Below are 21302 nucleotides of genomic sequence, written 5' to 3'. Positions count from 1 at the left end.
AAAAAATGCAAACACTGGGCTCCAATCCAGTTCTTTCTAAATCAACGATAGTAGGATCAGACACAACAAATAAAATCTACTCAGTTAAGCTGTGTGCATCTTGGGGAAGCCAGTTAGATATCCCCATATCAGATCTCATATTCTTTGTTCTTGTTTAACATCTAAGTAGCAAAATACCAAACCTTTTTTCATATTTAATTCTATTTGCTAATTATCCATGAAAATGCAATTAGCACCAGTTGACACAATTCTTTGAGAAGGCTTTTTAATTTGGAAAGAAGAAGAAAAAAGTCTCTTCTCTGGTAGTTGTTTTCAAAAAAATCTTCCGAAATATTGTACCTGATGTATCACATTAGACACATCAGATTGGGTTGCATCAGCAATGTTGCATTACATCACATCACAAAGGTAATGCACTGTGACAGAATTGCAATGCAATGTGTCAGCTGGAAAATGGGAAAAGACATGATTTCCTGAGTAAAATGCTCTTAAAGCTTTCTGGCATTTCTCCCCCCTCTCCCCCGCCCTCCACCTAAAGTAGAGGAAGGGCTGTTATGTTTTGGGGTATTTGTTAAAGGTTTGATTATCTGCAGAAGCATTCTAAGCATCTGATTATTTCCTGAACCTTCATGGATAATTAACAAGGCCAGAAAGAAAATATATAAACATAGCCAGAGTACATTAGATCTGTTCCCCCCCCAGGATATTCTGTAAAGTGAGAAAACAGCTGCATAGAGGGAGGAAAGAGAAAGCTCAAAGTGTATAAGCAAGAATATGACCAGGTTTTGAACTAGCCATTATTGCTAACTGTTTTGCACTATAACTGTTAGTATTAAGTAGCTAATCCTACACAGATATTGCTTATGTGATCAATCCTATTGGCTTCAATGGAGCTACTTGGTTGAGTAAAGACCATTCATACGAATTAGGGATTCAGGATCATGATCTGTCACTTTGGACAGCAAAGATGAATAGATAGATGCTGTGAAAACCCATCTCCCATATCGACCAGAGTGAGTTTATGAATAGATTGAACATTAGCTGCTCAAATTCTGTTCTCATTTACACCTGGCCCTAGATTTTTTTTTTTTTTTACAGTTTTGACAATTACAGAACCTTATGCTGATTCAAAGCCATCTTTGAAAGTGTGCAGTGTGCAATAGCCCTCAAAATGTCCAGTTTGTGTGTCAAGTACATTCCTGGATGTGATGAATGTGTATGGGGACAGCATTTACGAAAGTTTACGCTGGTTTAAAGATCCTAGACCAGGGTAGGATTGAATAGCTCAGGGAATGGAAATGATCATTCTAGATCACTATGATGGGTCCAGCCCGAGCTGGTGCTCCCCAAAAGCAATGCCTGTCTGCTAGCCTTTCTGGAATGTGTTATATTTCTGGAGCCAGTGGAGAAGGAGCTAGCCACACAGAGGCAAAAGGAAGGTAATGGACACACGGCTGAATGCGGCGATGCTTTATTGTTCTGGCTGCAAAACAGAAACTAAGAGGAAAATGAGGCTTTTATTCTGGGAAACACTGGAGAAACAGGGAGAGCACAGAGCCCTCTGAGCATTTAAAGGTCCAGGACATATCAAAATGAGTGGTTGGTCTAACAGGCAGGCATCCAACATTGTAACAATTGGTGCCCTCAGTGGCAGTCTAAGCGGAGAAGAGGAGGATTGAATGGCCGCAGCTGAGACTGAACTTCCATCCTGCTATGGAGGCAGGGGATGAAGCAGAAGATAGCGATCCAAATGAAGAATACACAATTAAAAGTCATCGCCCTCATTTGCACTGAAAAATGTGAAAGGACAGATTCTGTTATACAGTGGTTTGAATTTGTTTGGGAAAAGAGGTGATAGAATATTGTATATCTTTAGGAAAATGCACATTCATATATTTCCCTGAATATCTCTTTACATTTTGGAGAGAAATTACACCATCTAAATTGCTTTCTTCACTAGTTGATTCTTTTCTCTTACTGCTGTTTTATTTCTTCACTTCCTTGTAAGCTACTGAATGTCATCTGAGGAAAATCTTCCTTTTAGGCACATATTATGCTTCAGTAAAGCATCAAAATCAATATACAGAGAGTTCCCAAAGAGGGCAGGAGCTTTTTCCCAGAAGGAGATAAGCACCAGCACTTCTCCTGAATTAATAAAAGTCACTCGTGGTTTTAATGTATCCATTATTTGTAAGGGAAAGAAATGAAGCTGTTTGGTAGCATTTGTAAAACCAGCTGATGGATGTAGCCCAGTTCATAGTAGACAGGTGTTCACACCATAAAAATAAAATCCATAATAACAGGCAATGATGTATCTTGGTTTGCAGACTCAGTAGAAATACAGAATTGAATATACAGAGGGTAACATTTTCAAAAGCAGCTAAGTTCCTTAGGAGCCAAACTCTCATTTTCAAAAATGATTTAGCCACTTAAGGCTGGCTTTACAAAGGTATTTAGGTGTCTAAAGATGCAGATAAGCACCTAGTCTGGGATTCACAAAAGGGGGTTTAGGCCCAGATCCTCAAAGGTATTTAGGCTCCTAACTTCCATTGACCTTTGTGGATCTGGGCCTGTATGCCTAGCTGCCACTTTTAGGTGCTGAAGTTCAACATTAGGTGCCACGAGTATTCACAGAACCCCTGCTCAGCTGCTGCCTAACCTTGTATGTGCCTGTAGTCCCTAGGCACCTGAGTTTCCACTTTTGAAATCCCCAAGGCATCTAAATGTCAGTGGCTGGACACGCGCAGAGTCGTCTCAGTCTTGACCCCACTCAACAGCTTGGCGCCTAAGCCCCAGTGGGATTCACAACCAGGCTCTTGCCTTTGGGGCCTGATCCAGGAGGCATGCTAAAAGCATACCTAAACCCACCCAAAAGAAGCAGGTTCTAGTGTTCTGGGGTGGGTCTTTCTCAGTCTCTCCTGAGTGGAGCTGGGGGACTGGAAACTACGTCTTCCATCTTGCAGAGGAATGTTCAATTGGGCTATGGAGTCACCCTCACTCTCTTTTGGGCACAGTGAGTTTAATTATTTAGACCCAGTGGCACCACTTCCATAGAAGAGATTGAGAGAGAGAGACCCACTCCAAACTATCCCATAGCCCAAAGGCTAGGGCTCTCTCCCTGGAGGTTGGAGAGAAGTTCGAGTTCCCTGTTCCACATCAGGCAGGGTGGGTATTTTAACCCAGGTCACCCCATTGTGGATGAGTGCTTTGACCTCTAGGCTAAAGATTCTAGAGCAGGATGCTGACACATCCTCCTTAGCTTTTGTCCAAAAATGGCTGACCTCTGAACTCCAGGAGAGGGTTGCAGCCTGTGAATCCCAAGGCATCTAAGTCCTTTTGAGGGCCAGGGCTTAGGCCACATCTCTCTCCTCAGCATGTCCTATAGGCTACTTTAGATGGCTCCTTGCTCAGCATGCTGGCTTTTGTGAATCCCTTTTTTAGGCATTGGGCATTGTATGGGGAGCCTGAGCACTTAACTAAAGGCTGTGGATCCTTCTAGGCAGAAGGGCACCTAAAAGTTAAGCACAGAAATGCTGACATTGCAGCTTCTGTCCGACTCAGTGAATCCCACCTCAGTCCCCCACTGAATTTCATTAGAATTAGGCACCATCTGGCCTTAACTTACCTCACTCTTTTTCATGGAAAAGCTTACTCCTCCTTGTGTACCAAGCCAGGTACTTCGACCTGTTAGGGCGGGCAAAGCTGGGTCTCCTCTTACTTTCTGCCCACCTCCCTCCCCCGTCTGCCTCATCTCCATCCTGTTGCACACCACAGAGAGTATCATATGAGTAGTTCTTGTTCTCCCAACCACAGCCAGAGTCATCTGAGCAGGGCTGAGTGGGAGAGCAAAGGGTTCCTTACTCCCTCTTATTCTCCTGCGTGGCTGTAAAAGGACCATGAAAATACAGCTCCAAGTGATCCCACAATAATAAATAAAAAATGGTAATTAGTAACTTGTAATTAGTAACAATTTGTTCTCCTATTGCACCTTCATAAAATCTCAGAACACATTAGAACATGGCTGTGAGTCCTGGTTTAGCATCATTTTACAGCTGGATGACCTGAGGCACACAATGGTTAACAATGGCCAAAAGGAGCTAAGGACAGATGGAAATAGAACCCGGGCAATAGGGTTGATGCAAAAGAATTTTATCAGACAGTTTGCTGTTCAAAAATACTGTTCCATTGCAATGGGATTGTTTTGGGGAATGTACTGACTCAGACAAACTGTTCAATGAAAATTTTTCAAAACTACTTGACTCTAAATTGAATGTTTTGTTTTGACCTTGTTCCATTTTGTTCTGACTTTATCACTTTGTTATATTTTGATTTTTAATTTACTTTAAAACCTTTTAATTAATTTTAATACATTATATTTCTATATTTCACTGGTAATATACTATGTTATATTTTAAGGTTTCAACATTAAACAAAATGTTTCACTAAAATTGTTTTGAAGTGTCTTCAACACAAGATTTTGGAATTTCTGCTTCGAGGTAAATTTTGAAATTTGGACTTTTCGTCCTGATTCAGGAGAACAAAAAGTTCTCAAATGTCAGAATTTCTTGTGGTCTAGAAATTCCATTTTCTGACCATCTCTAGTCACTTAGAACTTCAGTGCTCATAAAAAGGAAAATTTCAAAACCTCCTCAGTTCAAATATTTTTGACTGTCAGAGGATCGTTTGTTAGCTCTAAGTTATAGTCTTGTATATCCAGTAAATTGCAGGTGTGAATGGAAGCTTTAATATGATCTTAGAGACTAATAGTATTAGGGTTGTTTTATTTCTAAATTAAGGTATTTCCAAATGGTCAGTGTGATCTTGGTTAAAATCTGTAAATCAGAGAATTTTTTTAAAAAGTGAAAGAAGAAGATTGCACTAGGTTTATACTGGCAAATCTGGTGCAAACCATATATAATATCACATATAATTGACAACGATTCCAGGCATCAGAAGCTTGAATATCAAAATCTTCACCTAGATATGGTGTGTGTGTGTATATATAAAAGATGACAATATGCATTTTTTTCAATTTACATATTTTATGTAGCTAATATTTAGATACCCAAGGAAGGCAAAAATACAAAAGAAATAGGGCTGTGTAGTTGTATTTAAAATACAAATTTAGGAGAAGAACTGAACATGGATTCAAAAGACCTAGGTTCACATCCTGCCTCTGTCTATTTGATCTTGGGCAAATCACTTCATTTCTCGGTGCCTCCGTTTCCCGTCTCTAAAATGGAGATAATAATCCTTTCTGTCTCCTACCCTTTGTCTGTCTTATCAGTTTAGACTGTGAGCTCTTTGAGGGCAAGGAGCCATTCTGACTATGAGTTGATACAGTGCTTGATACCACAGGGCCTTGATGTCGGTTGGAGCATTTTCAGTGGCAGCAGCCCAATAGTGGAAAACATTACAGATGCCGTCAGACTTCATCTGACTCTATGACCTTCACATCTAAATGCAAGTCCCACCTTCTTCGGTAAGGCCTTGAGCCAGTAATGCTATCTTCATAGGACCACCCTACAAATTGGGATGCTGGGGAAGGGAGAAGTGGAAGGCAAGAAGGAAAAAAAACAAACATCCACACCGACACGTTACAAATAAAGGAGGTTGTGAAAATACTGCTATTTAGGGCATGCTACATACTCTCTCTAATTGTTGCATGGTGCTTAGATATCTCGGTGACAGTCCCTTAGAAAAACCTCAGGTAGACAGCTTATCTGAGAAACCCATCTATCATCAATGACTTAAGCTGCCACATTGGGTGGATATAGACTTATGCAGAAGGTAGAGGGTCTGTGGCAAAAGCCTGTAGATATGGATAATTCTAATCAATAAAACCATTCCTAGTCTTCTCTTTAAGCCAAATATTAACCTTGCTTGATATTTATAAGACAGCATTAACTGACGCTGACCCTTTTTACAGCATTCAAATCTCCTATTTTAAGCCTTTTCTTTAAACCTACTATTAATTCTGTTTTTTTATGTCTAAACCTGATACAGTGGTGCAATTAACTGCTTTACTTAACGTGCAAGGTTATAAGTGATCGCTCTGATACCACTGACAGTAAGAAAGTAAATGGGGTTAAACTGCTTCCCATTACAGATTGATCTTTAAACAGGCTGGTTTGGCAGAATGGTAGCAGACATGCATTATTACTGAATTTGTTTTAAGATGGTTCTAAGAGGCATTTCTTCATGTTGGAGATTTCAAAAGAGCAGGGAGGAAATTGTGCAAATCACAGTTTTCCCCACCAACATTATTAATCATGCTTCATTCTGTCATTAAAAAACCCTCCTTCAATCACACACATCAAACACCTCCTCTTGCCCATGAAGAGCTGTGCATTTCCTGTATATTATACATGCACAAGGGTGTTATTTCTTTAGAAAGTCTGTGAAGGTGAGAAGTTCAGGTTCTTCTACATAAAGTGAGGGAGGGGGTACTTTCTTCTGGGTAAGAATTCATGTATTCCCACCTGTCTGCCCTTCTTCCCCAGCCATTCAGCTCTTGGCAAGGCAGGTAGTTTGGGCTGTCTGCCCAATCCATCAAGAGAAGACCTGGCGGTCATACCCCAAAGCAAGGTTTATAGAGAAGATGATTCAGCGGCTTGGTAGAGGGGAAATGGAATAAGGTAGAGATAAATGGGGATGGCGATTCAAAGGAGTGACCTCTCCCTCTGGCCTGTCATAGGGTTGGGGAAAGAGAAGAGGACATGACTGAAGAAGAGTGAACACCTAGGTACTCAATGTCATGGTATTTGATCTCATTCCTACCTACCTACCCATTCCTGCATCCAAGGTAGATGTGAGCAAGCCCATACAAAGCTCTGATAACCAGGAAGATGGCACTTTGTAACTGTTTTATGTAGAAGCCAAGCAAGAGAGGATGGGGGCGTGATATGCTCCAGCTTCTTGGAGCAAAAGTGTATTGTATTCACAGCAATCCCTAAAGAGCAGGGTGGGTCATAAGTGGGGGAACTGCAGTAGTCAAGATAGGCAACGATTAAGGACTTCCGCAGGAAGCTGTGGGGTAAAGGTAATGATGAATTCTGGTCAAATTTCAGAGGCTGTGATAAGCAGGTATGCAGAGATGGAGTTGTGGAACTGGAGACTGGGGATGAATTCAAGATATCTGGCCCTCAGGAACAAAGTTAAGGTCTGAATGGAAACGTGATAGCAAATTCAAGGACATTGGATACAAAAAACACTTCTTTTTTGTTCTCCCTGGAATGAAGAATTTATTCTTTCAAGCATTCAGAGGTAGGAATTCATGATGTAGGCAAAACTTAAAAGAATAAAGGCAAATAGAATTGTTATACAAGCATCAAAGAGTAAGAAAAGAGAGATATAGGGTTAGGTGTCATCTGCATAGCAGGAAGCATTAAAGCTAGCAATGAAGGTTCCCAGAGGGAGAAGGAAGGTGAAGAGATAAGGGTAAGATGTAATGTTTCCACCAGAGGTGAAAATATTAAAGGAAAAAGCTCTGCACAGCGGTGGTTAGACAGCACCATCCCCATATCCTTTCTTCACTGAGTTGCTAGTGATTTGCATTGCTCACTAGCTGTAGTGGTGTCAGAAACTTCCATAGTGCTGCTGTCAGGGAGGTTTGGGCACAAATTTCTTTTCCGTGCATGGCAGGAAGCTATGTGAGTCATTGTATCTCAGCTGATGGCAGAAGCTGTAGCAGTCCCTGGAAACATAGCCCTGGGGTTATTGGATGGACTACACCTAAGCTGAATGTGAACTTCTCCATACTCCCAAATAAACAGAGATAGTTTCTATGTGTTATATTCCTGTTAGGAAGTGCATCAGCTTACAGAACAGACTGGGGTCTGGTAAAGGCTTTTGCGTCACTCTGTACTTCTCCCTCAATTACTTGCCATTTCATATGTGCTCAGCAACCTCTTGATCTCTCCCCTGTATTTACCACACTGTACATTGCAGCTATTAGTTACAACCATTATGCACTAGACTTTCAACACACCATCATTACTTGGTCCCAATACCATATGGTTTAACAATAACCAGTTTGAGGCACACTGTACCTTATCTCTCTCTTACAATGCAACCACGCACACAAAATGCTGCCTTGGTAATAAGCTTCTAATGCGACCGGCAGTAGGCGTTCTAACTGCTCAGAGCCAGTCAGTGAAATGTAATCTCTCCAGCGTGCCGTCCATGGTAACGATTGCTCTGAAAAACATCAGGCAGAATGTTAGACAGGAGCTCATAAAGGAGCACGTCAGCAATGGCCACACCTTTGATTCTTGTACACAGTCACATTTGTCTGGTTGCTCAATAAAAGCAGGGTAAAAAGCTGCCACCACAATTATCGGTGCTCCATGCCGGATCACTGGGGTTCCTTCTGTGAGAATACCAACAAGTGTTAATGCTCACTCGCAGCCTATAGTGTCAGTCACAGGACGGCTAAACACCAAGGCCTCACTGTCCAACCTCACACCCCACTATAAAGCAAGGGCAAGAGTTCTAGCACCAATAAGAACTAAAGAATTTACAGCAAGTGATGCCATCAATATCTACTTGCAATCCAAGGAGTCTTTGTTGGTGAGCAGTGAAGAAGCCAATAGTGGATTCAAAGAGTATTAGCTAAGTTGTGTCTTTGTGGACCCCAATGTAGGTAGTGATCCTGAGTCAAGCACACCTGGATAAGCTTTATTCTTATCATCTTTGTTGGTGGCTATGAACAAATCTTCCTTTGTCTCCTTGAAACAGTGGCTGAGTGTCCCCACCAAACCAAACCAAACCCTAGTTGTTGAGTGAGCAAAAAGTAAATCAGCAAACACATAGTCAGGCAGCTGTATGCCAGATAGGCACAGCTGAAAACATGGTGTTGCTAGCTGTCTGGGCAGCCCACATGTCAGCAGCTTAGTGAGTGGCCACAGAGAATAGGGAAGGCAACCTGAGAACATCCACAGCAAATGCTTTGAACACATTGTTTGCCACCTCGCAATTTCCCCCAAACTTGACTCTTTCTTTCCTGTGCTATATGCTGAGGCAGTGGTACAGAATGCTAATGGGAGGTGACTTTTTGTAAACCTAGGCAATTTGGTGGATCCGGTGACCCGATGAGCCAGTGGATTTGTGTGCTAGCCCCAGGTACCCAGTGAGAGCAGACATTTAAAAACCCATTCAACTCTCATCTTTTGGCATTTTAATTTGCCTAATTAGGCACAAATTACCATATTTGAATATATTCTTCAGTGAAAATACCTGAAGAGCTGGAGAATTATGGAAATTCAGTAATTCATGTCATGTCTCCTTCAGAGTTACAGCTCTTTAGAATCACCCATGGTTCATACCACCTTAAAGCTCTGATTGTGGAATTACTAACTGTAGGCTTTGAATACTCATCATATCGACTCTCTGACCAAGCTAAAAAAAAAGAAGTGTTGCTTGTGACTTAATGTACTCAATACAGGGCTCTAATAGGTTGAGAAGATCCATTGGTTTCTGTGCTACACCAGGAAATGGAGGCCATTGGAAGGTATTAAACCTCAGCTCTGGGACAAGCCAAGCCTGGGATGATTGTGGGAACAAGAATTTAAAGTTTCCAGAGCACATGTGGTGGAATGTCAAGACCAGATTTCTCCCTCCCTCCTTACAATGGGATTTTGTGCTGGAAACCCAATAGCCTGCTCTGCATATTTGGCAGGAGGAGTCACACTCTCCACAGCTGCAAGAGCGATGGAGCGTGCCGTGTGAATGGGGGTGAGCGGTGGAATGCTGCTAGCATTTCATTTCCTCAGCCTTTCTTTCTAAAACACCGCCTGACTTCCATGTCAGGGACAGACTCTGCAGCTGCTCAGCTTCCCAGCACTCGGTGCCTCATGGGCCCCACAGCTGTGGAGCCTGATAAAGCCCAAGATAAATAAAGCGGTTGCTGTTTCCAAACAGGCCATTAAGGAAATTAACCAAAATGACTTGAGGTAAATGAATGACAAAATCACCAAAGTTATAGGGCCTGAGGTGTCTGAGGGGGTTGGTAATTGGCTCCTCTAGACAGCCTGATCCAAAGTCCATTGGAGCTACTGGGAGTTTGGGCTCAGACTGAAGCCAGGGATCTGGGATCCCATAGTGGGGGCAGAGGGAAGAAATGGAAGGTCTAAGACCGCAGGCTCCAGCCCAAGCCTGGACATCTGCACTGCAATTTTATAGCCCAACAACCCAAGTCCTGTGAGCCTGAGTCAGCGGACCCAGGCCAGCCACAGGTATTTTATTGCAGTGTAGACAGCTCAGCCCCATCATTGGCAGTCTCAGCAAAGACCAAGAACTGAGTGGATGTGAATCGAATACCCTTATTAGTGGTCTTTGCAAGTCACAATAAGTCGTACTGGTAGGAAGGTTTTTACTCTTCTCACCCAGGTTGTATGTGCTTTGCAGACAAAAAGAGCTTTCTATCTCCAGGGCTTCCAATCTGGTACCTCTAGCAATAATTAAATTCATTTATTAAAACCTTTGTGTATCTAATTACTTCAGCTCTGTTTCTCCTGCAGGTCCATAAATAGTAACATTCTGTTGTCCTGGAAAAGATTCCTTTTGCCTTTGGCATTGCTCACTGCAAAGAGAGTAATTAAACTCTGAAGGACTTTCTGAAATACTTCACCATGCTCAATGGGACTTTCACCATTTGTTTCCCTGCACCTTTCCCTGCATGGCTGTGTTCGTGGATGTGAATCCAAGGGCTGGGTTTTCCCCTTCACCATGGAAAACTCTTTGGATCTGAACTCAGGTTAGCAGCTTTCTTCTCTCACAGAAGAAGATTTCCAGGCCTTGGAGGAGAGGAATACAGCCCAGGAACCACATGGAGGCTGAGGACACAGCAGGATATCCAGGTTCATCCCCCATGTATCTCAGGGCCTTGTTCTATTGCCTATGCCCACCTTGAGATCGTGGTCCTCTAAAGACCCATGCTACCATAAGCTTCTCATGCAGCACTGTCATAAATATAAAGGGAAGGGTAAACCCCTTTGAAATCCTCCTGGCCAGGGGAAAGCTCCTCTCACCTGTAAAGGGTTAAGAAGCTAAAGGTAACCTCGCTGGCACCTGACCAAAATGACCAATGAGGAGACAAGATACTTTCAAAAGCTGGGAGGAGGGAGAGAAACAAAGGGTCTCAGTCTGTCTATATTCTGTCTTTGCTGGGGATAGACCAGGAATGGAGTCTTAGAACTTTTAGTAAGTAATCTAGCTAGGTACGTGTTAGATTATGATTTCTTTAAATGGCTGAGAAAAGAACTGTGCTGAATAGAATAACTATTTCTGTCTGTGTAACTTTTTTGTAACTTAAGGTTTTGCCTAGAGGGGTTCTCTATGCTTTGAATCTAATTACCCTGTAAGGTATCTACCATCCTGATTTTACAGGGGGGATTTCTTTATTTCTATTTACTTTTATTTTTATTAAAAGTCTTCTTGTAAGAAAACTGAATGCTTTTTCATTGTTCTCAGATCCAAGGGTTTGGGTCTGTGGTCACCTATGCAAATTGGTGAGGTTTTTTATCCAACATTTCCCAGGAGAGAGGGGGTGCAAGTGTTGGGAGGATTGTTCATTGTTCTTAAGATCCAAGGGTCTGGGTCTGTAGTCACCTAGGCAAATTGGTGAGGCTTTTTACCAAACCTTGTCCAGGAAGTGGGGTGCAAGGTTTTGGGAAGTATTTTGGGGGGAAGGACGCGTCCAAACAGCTCTTCCCCAGTAACCAGTATTAGTTTGGTGGTGGTAGCGGCCAGTCCAAGGACAACGGGTGGAATATTTTGTACCTTGGGGAAGTTTTGACCTAAGCTGGTAAAGATAAGCTTAGGAGGTTTTTCATGCAGGTCCCCACATCTGTACCCTAGAGTTCAGAGTGGGGGAGGAACCTTGACAAGCACCTACTACAGGACCAATTCTGCCTCCCTCACTCTCTATACTACAGGGACCCCTGTCTATCAAGTTGCAGCATTAATAGCAAACACATCAGTCTTTGTAGCCCAAGTACACCATGAAAGGGCATTTAACCTGAACTGGGCAATTTATCACTAGTGCTGCCATAAGCCCACCTACAACCATTGTAGGACCCTTTGTTGCAGCTGCTGTGCCCACCAGACAATCCCTGCAGAATGATCTCAGGGAGGGTGCCCTCCTCCCACCCACCATCACATTAGCTTGGGTAATTTACAGCAGAGAACAATTCCGTCCCAAATCCCAGATGCACTGCCCACTTTCACCCAGATCATTTAATCAAGGATCAGTCTGAAAGTTGGGGGCAGCTGGACCAAATTTCACTGAGTTGCATTATGACCTGGTCATAGTGTCACTCACTCAAATTTGTCCACAACCACCCCTGTTGGGAGCTAGGCCAAACATGAGTAGCACTGAGACCCCATGTGCCAGAAGCCAGATAACAGTGCCCAAAGCAGGGGGCTGAGCCCAGCCAGCTGCATGGGACAGGAGCCACTGCTGGAGTCTGAGTGGAGGAGAGGGCTCACTCTGCAAAGCCTCCACCAGAAGGCCTCCCATCCCTTGGGGGTAGAGCCCATTGTGACAGCCAGTATCCCTGTGTTCGCCCTTTTTACAAAACTATAATGGACTATGTCCAAAGTACTCCTTTTCGATACAATATTAGTCACTCCAGATGTTAACGGACCTGTAACACAGAGAAGTAGCACAGCCTGAGAGAAGGAAGGGTGTGTGCCCCCAGATCACGAAGATATACATGGAAAAGTGGAGATTTTGTGGGGGGGGGGGTGGCATTCCTATTGCCATCAGTGTCCTTTTCTCAAAACTCAGTAGACAGCAAAATGAAATGTTTTACAGTTTCATCAGGTGCAAAACAAAGATCACTGCTAGTATACATGCAATTTCATGACCTGGTAAACAGATACCTTTGTGCACCAGGGTCTAAGTCTCAGCCATGCAGAAAAGTGATGATTACACTGCTTTGTGAAACAGAAGCCCCGTCATTAGAAATGTATCCTGCCAGAAGCACACTCATTTATATTTGCCCTTCTAAATCATGACCCTTTGGTCGACGTGTTTTACTGAGACTATGAAAGAAGAAAACTGGTGGGACAGTCAATCTCTCTGTAGAGCTGTATAGAGCTGTACAGAGCAGTGCATATTTCACCCAGCTTGTTCTGTGACTTTATATGAGTTTGCTATACGTTCATGAGCTGCATGTAAAACCATCTGTCTAAGGCTCTTATTACTCCCATTTGCTTGGATGAGTACGTTGGTCAGGGATACATGAGGAATCCATTGCTACTGGAACGAGCCTGGTAGCTGGGGGCTTCCCTGCAGAAATGTTTCTGCTTTCTCAAGGTCATATGGCAGCTCTGCACACTTCTTGTTGTGTTATTGACAGTATTGCATTTGCTTTCAAACACAATGATTAAATCATTTAATTTGCAGCCGCTGTAATTTATATTTGCAATTTTGTCTAAAATCAATAAAAGAAACTGATGAGGTTTATAGTTCCAGTTTCAAGGACCATAAATAGTAGCAGGCACAATTTCCCTGAAAAGCTTTATTTAAAGAGCTTTTTAAAGAGTAACATGAGATATTTGCATGCAAGTATGGATAAATAATCCCTTGTGTCTGGCAGAAATATTTAAAAAGTTGAGTATGGTCTGTGAGTTTTGTTTTGAAATGCAGCAAACTCCTGGGAAGTATCAACTTAGCGTCGTTTGCAGTGTTGTTGTAGCCACGTTTGGGTCCCAGGATATTAGAAAGACAAGGTGGATCCATTAAAAGATATTACGAAACCCAGCTTTTCTCTCTAATTTAGTGTAGTGTCTAATAGGCATCAAGTAACCATTTCAAAACTTTTCTTAATATTAAGAGTGGCTAAAATTACTTCAGATGTCTTTTATTAATATTTCAGAATGTGATTGCAGTTATGAATTTAAAATATTTTCAGGATCGGCTTAGGAGTGGAAAACATGGCTCTAAAAACAAAGTCTCTTTTACATTCCTTTTTCAATAGGTTGCAGAAGTGGGTTGATAATTTTCAGGAGGAGAGGAAACTATTTATGAAACATTCATGGCTCTAAAAGCTGCCATCTGAGTTGGGAAGAGGTGCCACTCCCATGCAGCAGTGAGCAGAGGGGTTATGTTGGACTAAAAAAAATGTGGATGTTATCCCTTGGGGAATCAGTACAGCTTTAAGACAAGATCTGCTAGAAGTTCTCCCTCAGCACAACATCAGGGAAGGATTCCAAATTAGTGCCCAGCAGAGCGGCGGGACTGATCCCATCACAGTTGGGCCGCAAGTAGGCATAGTCTATTCACTTGCAGGTATGATCTGCCCCTTAGCTTGTCACCCACACAGCCCTAGTAAAGCACCCTCTGCTGAACACTCACTACATTGTTGTGTTGTATCCCAATACGCCAGACATACCTCCTCTGAGCGTCCCTGGGTCTCAGTAAGCTGCAACACTATCTCTTCCCTTGAACTCTCTGGCACTTCTCTGGGACAGAGGTGCTCTATCTGTTACCTCTTCATGGAAATGGGACCACGTGATCCAGCTGCTCTAAGCCTCTAGGAATGGTGCTGACTCCCCACCTTTCCAGAACACCAGCCATGTGTGCACTCTGGGTTTCTAGTTAACGCTTCAGGGGGCACGTGATAGTGACAACAAACAGACACACAAATAGCCTGTGCATAGGATTTGAAAACAAATCACCACTCTGGAGAATTCTGTGGAGTTAGTGTAAAGCCCTCTGCTGGATTCAGACTCTTTCTCTTGCAGATCATGGCTTCTTTCCTGAATCATGGAGTCTCGCTCTGCTCCAGGTCAGTGCTAGCTTACTTCCCTGCTCTGGGCTGGTCCCACAGTTAAACAGGACCCCTTTGCTATGAAACCATGCCCAATCTCTTCCTCTCTCTTAAGCACTGGCTATTTATTCCAGTGCTTAATCACCCTGACAGGAATTTTTTCCTAATGTCCAACCTAAACCTCCCCTGCTGCATTTTAAGCCATTGCTTCTTGTCCTATCACCAGAGGTTAAGAAGAACAATTTTTCTCCCTCCTCCTTGTAACAATCTTTTATGTACTTGAAAACTGTTATCATGTCCGCTCACACTCTTCTCTTCTCCAGACTAAACAAACCCAATTTTTTCAATCTTCCATCATAGGTCATGTTTTCTAGACCTTTACTCATTTTTGTCGCTCTTCTCTGGGCTCTCTCAAATTTGTCCACATCCTTCCTGAAATGTGGCACTCAGAACTGGACATAGGACTCCAGTTGAAACCTAATCAGTGCAGAGCGGAGTGAAAGAATTACTTCTCATGTCTTGCTTACAACACTCCTGCTAATACATCCCAGAATGATGTTCGCTTTTTTTGCAACAGTGTTATGAGTCAACAGTGTATTTAGCTTGTGATCCACTATGACTCCCAGATCCCTTTCCGCAGTACTCCTTCCTAGGTAGTCTTTTCCCATTTTGTATGTGTGCAACTGATTGTTTCTTCCTAAGTGGAATACTTTGCATTTGTCCTTATTAAATTTCATCCTTTTTATTCCCTCAGACCATTTCTCTAGTTTGTCCAGATCATTGAAGATATTGAACAAAACTGGACCCAGAACTGATCCCTGTGGGACCCCACTCATTATGCCCTTCCAGAATGACTATGAATCATTGATCACTACTCTCCGGGAACAGTTTTCCAACTAGTTTTGCACCCACCTTATTGTAGCTCCATCTAGGTTGTATTTCCCTGGTTTGTTCATGAGAAGGGCATGTGAGACACTGTCAAAAAATTTGCTAAAGTGAAGATATACCATGTCTACCACTTCCCCCCCTTCCACAAGGCTTGTTACCCTGTCAAAGAAAGCTATTAGGTTGGTTTCACATGATTTGTTCTTGACAAATCCATGCTGACCGTTACTTATCACCTTATTATCTTCTAGATGTTTGCAAATTGATCACTTTATTATTTGCTCCATTATCTTTCCAGGTACAGAAGTTAAGCTGACTGGTCTGTAATTCTCAGTTTGGCCTTTCAGAGGCCTACACCTCTCTGTGAATGTAGCAGTAACCTTGGGGCTGATAGATACTGATAGTACCAACCTTTGTAGTTTTTGACATAGGTCATGTGACAGGGGCCAGGAGATAAAATCCAGATTCTCCAGCATGTTAGACCCTTAGTATGCTAACCAATATCAATAGCAATAGTTTAGGTTTGCAGATATATGCAGGCACCTCACAGATTTGCCCTCTCACCTAGGTGGAGCTGTGTGCTTTTCCTTTGAGTAGATTTTGCTGTTCGTTATCTGTGCTGTTCTTAGGAATCTTTCTGCCACAGATAGCTTCAAAAATCCTCATTTTCTGTCACCAACTTCCACATGTCATATCCCATGAATGTTATAAAGAAGGCATGTAACCTAACCCAATACAATACATGTGTCACATTGCCTGAGAAGAATTTGATCTCTGTGTGCCAAGTGTCAAAGGCAGCCATGTGCCAACCAAGAATAGGTAAGTTTTCTTCTCCTTTAGTAAAACAGTTTAGAAGTGACTAACAAAGTAATAATAGAATTAAAATGCTATGTTAGCAACATGTCAATGAATTCCATAAATGTCACTATTATTAATCATTTGTATATATTAAGACAGAAATTAATAATCCCCCGACTGAGATCCGGTTTCACTTGTGGGCCTGCCTGGTGGAGGGCAACAATTTGAATTTTAGGCAAAAAAAGGTTCATGTAGAAACACTCAAAAGGGACCAAAGATGGCTAAAATCAGTTCATTTTTAAAGGTGAATGAATACGCATGGTCTTCATTATTGTATATTCAGTATCCCCCTTGCTCTATTACCGAGGCGTTTGCTTGAAATAAGGAACCCAGCTAAGCAAAAAGTATTGTTAGTCCCCAAGGAAGTGTTCACCAAGACTTTTGGACTGTGGCTGGGGAGAGTTTGCTGATCCTGTTGCACCATCCAGTAAATCACTTTCTGGCTTTGCAGACAGCACAGGAAGTGGGGATCCTGCCGGTGCTTAATGTGTTCTGTGGCTTGCTAGGGCGGAGCCCCGGCATATCTACGCTTGGCAGTTCATAGTCCTGGCACCTCTGGGTTTGCCACGTCAGTTATGAAAATAAAAAAAAATAGGAAAAGAGGTGCCGGGGGTCAAGCAAATTAAGCACTGGATTCCACCACACATTTAAGAAACTTGGCGACAGCTTGTAACTCTGCACCACTGGGAGGCTGTCGTACAAAGGAGCTATTTCATTGCACAGCCACACAGACTTTTGTTGTTTGCAATTAGTTGAGCATGTCGCTTTGCTGATTCCTCCTGTTGCCCTGTGGCTGGTTCCTCTGTTACCCCCGTGTTCTCTTTAGAAACTTCCAGTGGAAGATTCAGGTGAAAGAGATGCTTTAGACTGAATACCCATTTGCTGAGCAGATTCTGGTATTGTACTTCGCCTGGTGGGAAAGAGTTTTGTTTTAAAAACAAATCAAAAGGACCTGATGCAACAAAATTTAAAATGGCATTAGATTAACTTTGGGGCTTGATGCTGGCAACACACCTCACTCCCTTGTATCGCAGGCACAGGGAGCTATGTAGACCCAGAATGCTCAGTTCTTAGCTTATCACTCCTATGAGCAAGTTAGGAGGAAATACCTATTCGACATTGGTGAGGCCTCATCTGGAGTACTGTGTCCAGTTTTGGGCCCCACACTTCAAGAAGGATGTGGATAAATTGGAGAGAGTCCAGCGAAGGGCAACAAAAATGATTAGGGGTCTGGAACACATGAGTTATGAGCAGAGGCTGAGGGAGCTGGGATTGTTTAGCCTGCAGAAGAGAAGAATGAGGGGGGATTTGATAGCTGCTTTCAACTACCTGAAAGGGGGTTCCAAAGAGGATGGCTCTAGACTGTTCTCAATGGTAGCAGATGACAGAACGAGGAGTAATGGTCTCAAGCTGCAGTGTGGGAGGTTTAGATTGGATATTAGGAAAAACTTTTTCACTAAGAGGGTGGTGAAACACTGGAATGCGTTACCTAGGGAGGTGGTAGAATCTCCTTCCTTAGAGGTTTTTAAGGTCAGGCTTGACAAAGCCCTGGCTGGGATGATTTAACTGGGAATTGGTCCTGCTTCGAGCAGGGGGTTGGACTAGATGACCTTCTGGGGTCCCTTCCAACCCTTATATTCTATGATTCTATGATTCTACCAGCTAGCCCTTTCTAGCCAAGGAAAGTTGATGTGAAGAAGTACAGTTTCCAAGAGGAGGGGGAAAGAGAAATTCCTGCTTTTACATCTCAGCTGTGGGAAGTCCTCTACTGAGGACAAAAAGAAAGGCCATGTCCACCCCACAGGTGCTACATGTAGCATAGATGCTTCCTATAGCAATGGAAGGGTTTTGTCCATCACTGGAGTTAATCCATCTCTCTTAGCAGCTGTAGCTAGGCTGATAGAAAAATTCTTCCATCAACATTGCTGCGTCTGCACTGAGGGTTAGGTCAACATAGTTGCAGCTGCTCAGAGCAGCACAGTCTCCATCTAAAACCAGACAAAACCACTTCTGGTTTTGTCTCAGTGCTGGACAGGAGACAAATCTTAGAAGCAGGACTGTCTGGTTTAAAACCAGACGAATGGCCCGCCTCCATAGCTATATTTGGGGGAGGGATAGCTCAGTGGTTTGAGCATTGGCCTGCTAAACCCAGCGTTGTGAGTTCAACCCTTGAGGAGGCCATTTAGGGATCTGGGGCAAAAATTGGGGATTGGTCCTGCTTTGAGCAGGGGGTTGGACTAGATGACCTCCTGAGGTCCCTTCCAACCCTGATATTCTATGACCTAACTTTTAAGTGTAAACTAGGCCTATATGTCAGCAGAGCAGCTTCTTTAAGCACTGGCACGGTGAGAGATGGCTGGAGAGCCCTTCATTATTGTATATTCAGTTCCACAACTCACTTGTTCCCAAATGTAAAAAACCAACCAAACAAACAAAAACAACCCTCCCGCCCACCACAACAACAAACCATCAATAGGCCATGGTGGGTTTTAGTAACTATTTTCAGTGCTTCAGTCCTGAGCTTTGCATCTCACCAGTTCAATTTACTGTGCATGAGCGTCAGGAATCACAACTGACGTGATCAGCAGCCTTCCTGCTTTCAACACACCTTGCTGGGGAAGGGTGGGAGAAGGCTGTGTGCCTGATCTGCTGGCCTTGGGGTGAAAGAATGAAAGAAGGGTGTGTTTGAGGGACACGAAGCCAGCATTTCAAGTTGGTAGAGAATAGGCAGTATTGTAAAGGTTTCCTAGGGAGAAAGGCTGCAGTGGTAATTCTGCCTGTGCCCCCCTACTGTGAGTCATTGTGAGTTCAAGTTCAGAGTAATCTATACGAGAGAAAGTAGAATTGAAATAATGAGCTTGAAAAATCAGAAGACGGGGGAAGGGGAAGAAAAGATAACGAATTATACATTGAAAAGAGCAGAACAGTCTCACCCTAAAAGTATTCCTTAAGTGAACTCCTGTGCTTTCATGCTATATGTCTTTGTCAGTCTTTCTTACAGCCATCATCTTCTATGTGTGAAAAGGGGAGCACCTGAAGAATTAAAGACAATATTATGCACATTCTAGTCTACCCAGAACCAGCCAGTGGCTGGTACACTGCCAATTTACAAGCAGGATCATAAAGCGTATGGAAATCGTTTGAAACCATACATATCTAATTGTAAGAGAGAGCGCTTTGTGCTACCCCAGGAGAAATACTCTTATAATTTCCTTTCTTTACACATGTAGGACCCCAAAATTAAATTTTATTTGAATAGATGTAAACGTTTTTATCTTTCTGCAAGAGCCAGTTATAGTACTATGGGGTATAGTACTGTTTGTTGTCTCATTGCTAAGTACTCGACCTTCCTTTACCAGAAACAAAAACACATTGCATTGAAAGGGATGTTTGAAGCTACTGTTGTTCTAATTTCTTTTTCCTTTTAAACTGCTGCATGTGTTCACTGTTTGCGAAAGGTTGCCAGCCCTGAGACCTAAATCCTTTATTTATCCACGCAGGGTGACATTCAGAGGGCACACAAAGGCCCTAATCAACAGAGACACCCTCTTAAGCCAAAATCCTTTCCCTGTTTTCCAGCCTATGATGGGGTGATGCAGAACTACATATGGGGAAGGGAGTGGAAAAATCCCTCCCTACAGAAGTAAAGGAACGTTAACTTCTGGGACCTACCATGATGTTGATAGGGGTGAGGGGAAGGAATAGGGGATCCATGTTGCAAGGGATCCTCTTTTTCTGGCTGGTCCTTGCCCTGTGCCTGAATACCCTTTTCATGTCAGTCAGGAAGCTCACAGAGAACTGCATTGTGCATGGTGAAGTGGATGAATAACCCTTGTCATGATAATGGAACCCATCTGCCCATGTAGTTTGCCTGTAGGAGAGAGACTGTAATGGTGACTCGTTTGTGCAGGACAACTGCATGAGGGCCATTTGCAACAATGCAGTAATTATAGGATTTGCCCTTTTATGTGTGGCTTAAGTCATTGGCAAAGGGAGACATTTTTGCCCAAGCAGTACAGCCTGGATGGTGGCAATGGAAACTTTTCTCCATCCACTGCCTAGTTATCTGCACTGTGACCGGGGGATGCCACATTTAAGTATAGTACAGCCTTTCTGCTCATTTGTTCCTGACTCTGCCCAAACAGTCTAGGGCGACAAGTGAGATGGATGTTTTTGTGCCATGAATGCCGATCACGAATTCCGATGAGGAACATCAGCCCGTTTCACATCAGAACAGCTGTGAAATGTTAATGACTTTTGGTCACTTCTGACTTTGGTTAGTTCCAGTCCCGAAATGAGTCACACATTCTACCTTCAAACAGAAGAAAAGCTTGGTATTATGATGAGAGGGAGAAAGAGAGCTCTTGCAATGGGTAAATGCTCATTTAGTGTAACACGCTGGATTTACATTTGGCTCCAGCGTACAGACAAATTACAGCTCGCTGTATGCCATTTGGCTTCTGTTCCTCCAGGTGGGGCACTGTTCTTGGAAGTTACCAATGGTTTGGCTTACTGTATATCAACATCTTATGACACTGAACAGTCAAATGCATGTTTTTCTCTCTTTTCTTTAAGCAAACCAAAGATGATGCCAGGGAAAAGTTATTTTTCTACAAAAAGAAAAAGATGAAAGTTGCTCTTTCTTCCTTGCACTTATTTAAAAACACTGGATCAGATTCTGCCAGCCTTATTCATCTTGAGTAATACTTTATACATTCTATAATGGAGTAAACTGCTACTCACATTGGGTAAAACTGCTAGAATTTGGGGCATTGTTTATTC

At 42.8% G+C, this 21302-nt stretch overlaps 1 long non-coding RNA gene across 2 annotated transcripts in view; it reads left to right on the top strand.

Annotated features, from left to right (window-relative positions):
• Positions 1-11385, top strand: part of LOC142073451 (uncharacterized) — a 251403-nt gene extending 240018 nt beyond the window's left edge. For both annotated transcript variants that reach the window (XR_012670356.1, XR_012670355.1), the window contains exon 3: positions 10521-11385. This is a non-coding gene — a long non-coding RNA (uncharacterized LOC142073451). The remainder of the gene's footprint in view (positions 1-10520) is intronic.
• Positions 11386-21302: the final 9917 nt, after the last annotated feature.

Source organism: Caretta caretta, chromosome 10, assembly GCF_965140235.1.
Source record: "Caretta caretta isolate rCarCar2 chromosome 10, rCarCar1.hap1, whole genome shotgun sequence".
Lineage (NCBI taxonomy): Eukaryota > Metazoa > Chordata > Testudines > Cheloniidae > Caretta > Caretta caretta.
This window is presented reverse-complemented; position numbering and strand designations above follow the sequence as displayed.